We start from the raw sequence: 8,223 nt of genomic DNA, 5'->3' as shown, positions 1-8,223 counted from the left end.
GTGAGGGGTGAGGGTGTGAGGGGGTGTGAGGAGTGTGAGGGGTGAGGGGGGTGTGAGGGGTGTGAGGAGTGTGAGGGTGAGGTGTGAGGGGTGTGAGGAGTGTGAGGGGTGAGGGTGAGGGGTGTGAGGAGTGTGAGGGGTGAGGGTGTGAGGGGTGTGAGGAGGATGTGAGGAGTGAGGGGTGAGGGGGTGTGAGGAGTGTGAGGAGAGGTGTGAGGGGTGTGAGGAGTGTGAGGGGTGAGGAGTGAGGGGTGAGGGGTGAGGAGTGTGAGGGGTGTGAGGAGTGTGAGGGGTGAGGAGTGAGGGGTGAGGGGTGTGAGGATGTGAGGGGTGTGAGGTTGAGGGGTGTGAGGGGTGTGAGGGAGTGAGGGGTGTGAGGGGTGAGGGGTGAGGAGTGAGGGGTGAGGGGTGAGGAGTGTGAGGGGTGAGGGGTGTGAGGAGTGTGAGGGGTGAGGGGTGAGGAGTGTGAGGGGTGTGAGGAGTGAGGGGTGAGGGGTGAGGAGTGAGGGGTGAGGGGTGAGGGGTGTGAGGAGTGTGAGGGGTGAGGAGTGTGAGGGGTGAGGGAGTGAGAGTGAGGGGTGAGTGGTGAGGAGTGTGAGGGGTGAGGAGTGTGAGGGGTGAGGGGTGTGAGTGTGAGGGGTGTGAGGAGTGAGGGGTGTGGGGAGTGAGGGGTGTGAGGGTGAGGAGTGAGGGGTGAGGGGTGAGGGGTGAGGATTGTGAGGGGTGAGGGGTGTGAGGAGTGTGAGGGGTGAGGAGTGAGGGGTGAGGGGTGTGAGGAGTGAGGGGTGTGAGGTGTGAGGGGTGTGAGGGGTGAGGGGTGTGAGGGAGTGTGAGGAGTGTGAGGTGTGAGGGGTGAGGAGTGAGGGGTGAGGGGTGTGAGGGGTGTGAGGGGTGAGGAGTGTGAGGGGTGTGAGGAGTGAGGGGTGAGGGGTGAGGAGTGAGGGGTGAGGGGTGAGGGGTGTGAGGAGTGTGAGGGGTGAGGAGTGTGAGGGGTGAGGGGTGAGGAGTGAGGGGTGAGGGGTGAGGAGTGTGAGGGTGTGAGGAGTGTGAGGGAGGTGTGAGGTGTGAGGGGTGTGAGGAGTGTGAGGGGGTGAGGGGTGAGGAGTGAGGGGTGAGGGGTGTGAGGAGTGAGGGTGTGAGGTGTGAGGGGTGTGAGGGGTGTGAGGAGGTGAGGGGGTGAGGAGTGAGGGTGAGGGGTGTGAGGAGTGAGGGGTGTGAGGTGTGAGGGGTGTGAGGGGGTGAGGGGTGAGGAGTGAGGGGTGAGGGGTGAGGAGTGTGAGGGGTGAGGGGTGAAAGGGGTGTGAGGAGTGTGAGGGGTGAGGTGTGAGGGGTGTGAGGAGTGTGAGGGGTGAGGTGTGAGGGGTGAGGGGTGTGAGGAGTGTGAGGGGTGAGGTGTGAGGGGTGTGAGGAGTGTGAGGGGTGAGGGTGAGGAGTGAGGGGTGAGGGGTGTGAGGGTGTGAGGAGTGAGGGGTGAGGGGTGTGAGGAGTGTGAGGGGTGAGGTGTGAGGGGTGTGAGGAGTGTGAGGGGTGAGGGGGTGAGGTGAATGGTGAGGGGTGAGGGGTGTGAGGAGTGTGAGGGGTGAGGGGTGTGAGGGGGTGTGAGGAGTGAGGGGTGTGAGGGGTGTGAGGAGTGTGAGGGGTGAGGGGTGAAAGGGGTGTGAGGAGTGTGAGGGGTGAGGTGTGAGGGGTGTGAGGAGTGTGAGGGGTGAGGTGTGAGGGGTGAGGGGTGTGAGGAGTGTGAGGGGTGAGGTGTGAGGGGGGTGTGAGGAGTGTGAGGGGTGAGGGGTGAGGAGTGAGGGGTGAGGGTGTGAGTGTGAGGAGTGAGGGGTGAGGGTGAGGGGTGTGAGGAGTGTGAGGGGTGAGGTGTGAGGGGTGTGAGGAGTGTGAGGGGTGAGGGGTGAGGTGAATGGTGAGGGGTGAGGGGTGTGAGGAGTGTGAGGGGTGAGGGGTGTGAGGGGTGTGAGGAGTGAGGGGTGTGAGGGGTGTGAGGAGGTGTGAGGGGGTGAGGGGTGAGGAGTGAGGGGTGAGGGGTGTGAGGGGGGTGAGGGGTGTGAGGGGTGTGAGGAGTGTGAGGGGTGAGGGGTGAGGAGTGAGGGGTGAGGGGTGTGAGGAGTGAGGGGTGTGAGGTGTGAGGGGGGGTGAGGGGTGAGGGGTGAGGAGTGAGGGGTTGAGGGGTGAGGAGTGTGAGGGGTGAGGGGGTGTGAGGGGTGTGAGGAGTGTGAGGGGTGAGGTGTGAGGAGTGTGAGGGGTGAGGTGTGAGGGGTGTGAGGAGTGTGAGGGTGTGAGGGGTGAGGGGTGTGAGGAGTGTGAGGGGTGAGGTGTGAGGGGTGTGAGGAGTGTGAGGGTGTGAGGAGTGAGGGGGTGAGGGGTGTGAGGGGTGTGAGGAGTGTGAGGCGTGAGGGGTGAGGAGTGAGGGGTGAGGGGTGTGAGGAGTGAGGGGTGTGAGGTGTGAGGGGGTGAGGGGTGTGAGGGGTGTGAGGAGTGAGGAGTGTGAGGGGTGAGGGGTGAGGAGTGAGGGGTGAGGGGTGTGAGGGGTGTGAGGAGTGTGAGGGGTGAGGGAGTGTGAGGGGTGTGAGGAGTGAGGGGTGAGGGGTGAGGAGTGAGGGGTGAGGGGGTGAGGGGTGTGAGGAGTGTGAGGGGTGAGGAGTGTGAGGGGTGAGGGGTGAGGAGTGAGGGGTGAGGGGTGAGGAGTGTGAGGGGTGAGGGGTGTGAGGAGTGTGAGGGGTGAGGGTGTGAGGAGTGTGAGGGGTGTGAGGAGTGAGGGGTGAGGGGTGAGGAGTGAGGGGTGAGGGGTGAGGGGTGTGAGGAGTGTGAGGGGTGAGGAGTGTGAGGGGTGAGGGGTGAGGAGTGAGGGGTGAGTGGTGAGGAGTGTCGAGGGGTGAGGAGTGTGAGGGGTGAGGGGTGTGAGGTGTGAGGGGTGTGAGGAGTGAGGGGTGTGTGGGGAGTGAGGGGTGTGAGGGGTGAGGAGTGAGGGGGTGAGGGGTGAGGGGTGAGGATGTGAGGGGTGAGGGGTGTGAGGAGTGTGAGGGGTGAGGAGTGAGGGGTGAGGGGGTGTGAGGAGTGAGGGGTGTGAGGGTGTGAGGGGTGTGAGGGGTGAGGGGTGTGAGGGGTGTGAGGAGTGTGAGGTGTGAGGGGTGAGGAGTGAGGGGTGAGGGGTGTGAGGGGTGTGAGGGGTGAGGGTGTGAGGGGTGTGAGGAGTGAGGGGGTGAGGGGTGAGGAGTGAGGGGTGAGGGGTGAGGGGTGTGAGGAGTGTGAGGGGTGAGGAGTGTGAGGGGTGAGGGGTGAGGAGTGAGGGGTGAGGGGTGAGGAGTGTGAGGGGGTGAGGAGTGTGAGGGGTGAGGGTGTGAGGGGTGTGAGGAGTGTGAGGGGTGAGGGGTGAGGAGTGAGGGGTGAGGGGTGTGAGGAGTGAGGGGTGTGAGGTGTGAGGGGTGTGAGGAGTGTGAGGGGTGAGGGGTGAGGAGTGAGGGGTGAGGGGTGTGAGGAGTGAGGGGTGTGAGGTGTGAGGGGTGTGAGGGGTGAGGGGTGAGGAGTGAGGGGTGAGGGGTGAGGAGTGTGAGGGGTGAGGGGTGAAGGGGTGTGAGGAGTGTGAGGGGTGAGGTTGTGAGGGGTGTGAGGAGTGTGAGGGGTGAGGTGTGAGGGGTGAGGGGGTGTGAGGAGTGTGAGGGGTGAGGTGTGAGGGGGTGTGAGGAGTGTGAGGGGTGAGGGGTGAGGAGTGAGGGGTGTGAGGTGTGAGGAGTGAGGGGTGAGGGGTGTGAGGAGTGTGAGGGGTGAGGTGTGAGGGGTGTGAGGAGTGTGAGGGGTGAGGGGTGAGGTGAATGGTGAGGGGTGAGGGGTGTGAGGAGTGTGAGGGGTGAGGGGTGTGAGGGGTGTGAGGAGTGAGGGGTGTGAGGGGGTGTGAGGAGTGTGAGGGGTGAGGGGTGAGGAGTGAGGGGTGAGGGGGTGAGGGGGGTGAGGGGTGTGAGGGGTGTGAGGAGTGTGAGGGGTGAGGGGGTGAGGAGTGAGGGTGAGGGGTGTGAGGAGTGGGGGGTGTGAGGTGTGAGGGGGGTGAGGGGTGAGGGGTGAGGAGTGAGGGTTGAGGGGTGAGGAGTGTGAGGGGTGAGGGGTGTGAGGGGTGTGAGGAGTGTGAGGGGTGAGGTGTGAGGAGTGTGAGGGGTGAGGTGTGAGGGGTGTGAGGAGTGTGAGGGTGAGGGGTGAGGGGTGTGAGGAGTGTGAGGGGTGAGGTGTGAGGGGTGTGAGGAGTGTGAGGGGTGAGGAGTGAGGGGTGAGGGGTGTGAGGGGTGTGAGGAGTGTGAGGTGTGAGGGGTGAGGAGTGAGGGGTGAGGGGTGTGAGGAGTGAGGGGTGTGAGGTGTGAGGGGTGAGGGGTGTGAGGGGTGTGAGGAGTGAGGAGTGTGAGGGGTGAGGGGTGAGGAGTGAGGGGTGAGGGGTGTGAGGGGTGTGAGGAGTGTGAGGGGTGAGGAGTGTGAGGGGTGTGAGGAGTGAGGGGTGAGGGGTGAGGAGTGAGGGGTGAGGGGTGAGGGGTGTGAGGAGTGTGAGGGGTGAGGAGTGTGAGGGGTGAGGGGTGAGGAGTGAGGGGTGAGGGGTGAGAGGGTGTGAGGGGTGAGGAGTGTGAGGGGTGAGGGGTGTGGGGTGTGTGAGGAGTGTGAGGGGTGAGGGTGAGGAGTGAGGGGTGAGGGGTGTGAGGAGTGAGGGGTGTGAGGTGTGAGGGGTGTGAGGGGTGAGGGGTGAGGAGTGAGGGGTGAGGAGTGTGAGGGGTGAGGGGTGAAGGGGTGTGAGGAGTGTGAGGGGTGAGGTGTGAGGGGTGTGAGGAGTGTGAGGGGTGAGGTGTGAGGGGTGAGGGGTGTGAGGAGTGTGAGGGGTGAGGTGTGTGAGGGGTGTGAGGAGTGTGAGGGGTGAGGGGTGAGGAGTGAGGGGTGAGGGGTGTGAGGTGTGAGGAGTGAGGGGTGAGGGGGTGTGAGGAGTGTGAGGGGTGAGGTGTGAGGGGTGTGAGGAGTGTGAGGGGTGAGGGGTGAGGGGTGGTGAGGGGTGAGGAGTGTGAGGGGTGAGGGGTGAAAGGGGTGTGAGGAGTGTGAGGGGTGAGGTGTGAGGGGTGTGAGGGAGTGTGAGGGGTGAGTGTGTGAGGGGTGAGGGGGTGTGAGGAGTGTGAGGGGTGAGGTGTGTGAGGGGTGTGAGGAGTGTGAGGGGTGAGGGGTGAGGAGTGAGGGGTGAGGGGTGTGAGGTGTGAGGAGTGAGGGGTGAGGGGTAGGTGTGAGGAGGGAGTGGAGGGGTGAGGTGTGAGGGGGTGTGAGGAGTGTGAGGGGTGAGGGGTGAGGTGAATGGTGAGGGTGAGGGGTGTGAGGAGTGTGAGGGGTGAGGGGTGTGAGGGGTGTGAGGAGTGAGGGGTGTGAGGGGTGTGAGGAGTGTGAGGGGTGAGGGGTGAGGAGTGAGGGGTGAGGGGTGAGGGGGGTGAGGGGTGTGAGGGGTGTGAGGAGTGTGAGGGTGAGGGGTGAGGAGTGAGGGGTGAGGGTGTGAGGAGTGAGGGGTGTGAGGTGTGAGGGGGTGAGGGGTGAGGGGTGAGGAGTGAGGGTTGAGGGGTGAGGAGTGTGAGGGGTGAGGGGTGTGAGGGGTGTGAGGAGTGTGAGGGGTGAGGTGTGAGGAGTGTGAGGGGTGAGGTGTGAGGGGTGTGAGGAGTGTGAGGGGTGAGGGGTGAGGGTGTGAGGAGTGTGAGGGGTGAGGTGTGAGGGGTGTGAGGAGTGTGAGGGGTGAGGAGTGAGGGGTGAGGGGTGTGAGGGGTGTGAGGAGTGTGAGGTGTGAGGGGTGAGGAGTGAGGGGTGAGGGGGTGTGAGGAGTGAGGGGTGTGAGGTGTGAGGGGTGAGGGGTGTGAGGGGTGTGAGGAGTGAGGAGTGTGAGGGGTGAGGGGTGAGGAGTGAGGGGTGAGGGGTGTGAGGGGGTGTGAGGAGTGTGAGGGGTGAGGAGTGTGAGGGGGTGTGAGGAGTGAGGGGTGAGGGTGTGAGGAGTGAGGGGTGAGGGGTGAGGGGGTGTGAGGAGTGTGAGGGGTGAGGAGTGTGAGGGGTGAGGGGTGAGGAGTGAGGGGTGAGGGGTGAGGAGTGTGAGGGGTGAGGAGTGTGAGGGGTGAGGGGTGTGGGGTGTGAGGAGTGTGAGGGGTGAGGGTTGAGGAGTGAGGGGGTGAGGGGTGTGAGGAGTGAGGGGTGTGAGGTGTGAGGGGTGTGAGGGGTGAGGGGTGAGGAGTGAGGGGTGAGGAGTGTGAGGGGTGAGGGGTGAAGGGGTGTGAGGAGTGTGAGGGGTGAGGTGTGAGGGGTGTGAGGAGTGTGAGGGGTGAGGTGTGAGGGGGTGAGGGGTGTGAGGAGTGTGAGGGGTGAGGTGTGAGGGGTGTGAGGAGTGTGAGGGGTGAGGGGTGAGGAGTGAGGGGTGAGGGGTGTGAGGTGTGAGGAGTGAGGGGTGAGGGGTGTGAGGAGTGTGAGGGGTGAGGTGTGAGGGGTGTGAGGAGTGTGAGGGGTGAGGGGTGAGGTGAATGGTGAGGGGTGAGGGGTGTGAGGAGTGTGAGGGGTGAGGGGTGTGAGGGGTGGTGAGGAGTGAGGGGTGTGAGGGGTGTGAGGAGTGTGAGGGGTGAGGGGTGAGGAGTGAGGGGTGAGGGGTGAGGGGTGTGAGGGGGTGAGGGGTGTGAGGGGTGTGAGGAGTGTGAGGGGGTGAGGAGTGAGGGGTGAGGGGTGTGAGGAGTGAGGGGTGTGAGGTGTGAGGGGGGTGAGGGGTGAGGAGTGAGGGTTGAGGGGTGAGGAGTGTGAGGGGTGAGGGGTGTGTGAGGGGTGTGAGGAGTGTGAGGGGTGAGGTGTGAGGGGTGTGAGGAGTGTGAGGGGTGAGGTGTGAGGGGGTGTGAGGAGTGTGAGGGGTGAGGGGTGAGGGGTGTGAGGAGTGTGAGGGGTGAGGTGTGAGGGGTGTGAGGAGTGTGAGGGGTGAGGAGTGAGGGGTGAGGGGTGTGAGGAGTGTGAGGAGAGGTGTGAGGGGTGTGAGGAGTGTGAGGGGTGAGGAGTGAGGGGTGAGGGGTGAGGGGTGAGGAGTGTGAGGGGTGAGGGGGTGTGAGGGGGTGTGAGGAGTGTGAGGGGTGAGGAGTGAGGGGTGAGGGGTGTGAGGAGTGAGGGGTGTGAGGTGTGAGGGGTGTGAGGGGTTGTGAGGGGTGAGGGGTGTGAGGGGTGAGGGGTGAGGGGTGAGGAGTGAGGGGTGAGGGGTGAGGAGTGTGAGGGGTGAGGGGTGTGAGGGGTGTGAGGAGTGTGAGGGGTGAGGGGTGAGGAGTGTGAGGGGTGTGAGGAGTGAGGGGTGAGGGGTGAGGAGTGAGGGGTGAGGGGTGAGGGGTGTGAGGAGTGTGAGGGGTGAGGAGTGTGAGGGGTGGGGGTGAGGAGTGAGGGGTGAGGGGTGAGGAGTGTGAGGGTGAGGAGTGTGAGGGGTGAGGGGTGTGAGGGTGTGAGGGTGTGAGGAGTGAGGGGTGTGGGGAGTGAGGGGTGTGAGGGGTGTGAGGTGTGAGGAGTGAGGGGTGAGGAGTGAGGGGTGAGGGGTGAGAGGTGAGGAGTGTGAGGGTGAGGGGTGTGAGGGGTGTGAGGAGTGTGAGGGGTGAGGAGTGAGGGGTGAGGGGTGTGAGAGTGAGGGGTGTGAGGTGTGAGGGGTGTGAGGGTGTGAGGAGTGAGGAGTGTGAGGGGTGAGGGGTGAGGGGGTGAGGGGTGAGGTGTGAGGGGTGAGGGGTGTGAGGGGTGTGAGGAGTGTGAGGGTGTGGGGGTGAGGAGTGTGAGGGGTGTGAGGAGTGAGGGGTGAGGGGTGAGGAGTGAGGGGTGAGGGGTGAGAGGGGTGAGGAGTGTGAGGGGTGAGGGGTGAGGAGTGAGGGGTGAGGGGTGTGGAGTGTGAGGGGTGAGGAGTGTGAGGGGTGAGGGGTGTGAGGTGTGAGGGTGTGAGGAGTGAGGGGTGTGGGGAGTGAGGGGTGTGAGGAGTGTGAGGTGTGAGGGGTGTGGAGTGGGGGGTGAGGAGTGAGGGGTGAGGGGTGAGGAGTGTGAGGGGTGAGGGTGTGAGGTGTGAGGGGTGTGAGGAGTGAGGGGTGAGGAGTGAGGGGTGAGGGGTGAGGGGTGAGGAGTGAGGAGTGTGAGGGGTGAGGGGTGTGAGGTGTGAGGGGTGTGAGGAGTGAGGGGTGAGGGGTGAGGAGTGTGAGGGGTGAGGGGTGAGGAGTGAGGGGTGAGGAGTGAGGG

The 8,223-nt window shown here is 64.4% G+C and overlaps 1 protein-coding gene across 1 annotated transcript in view; it reads left to right on the top strand.

The window, feature by feature from the left end:
• lamb2 (laminin, beta 2 (laminin S)) overlaps window positions 1-8,223 on the top strand; it is a 225,365-nt gene that overhangs the window by 90,923 nt on the left and 126,219 nt on the right. The gene's annotated exons all lie outside the window — the stretch shown is intronic.

The sequence above is a fragment of the Hypanus sabinus genome, chromosome 19 (assembly GCF_030144855.1).
Source record: "Hypanus sabinus isolate sHypSab1 chromosome 19, sHypSab1.hap1, whole genome shotgun sequence".
NCBI lineage: Eukaryota > Metazoa > Chordata > Chondrichthyes > Myliobatiformes > Dasyatidae > Hypanus > Hypanus sabinus.
The sequence above is the reverse complement of the archived record's forward strand: the minus strand, read 5'-3'. Positions and strand labels throughout refer to the sequence as shown.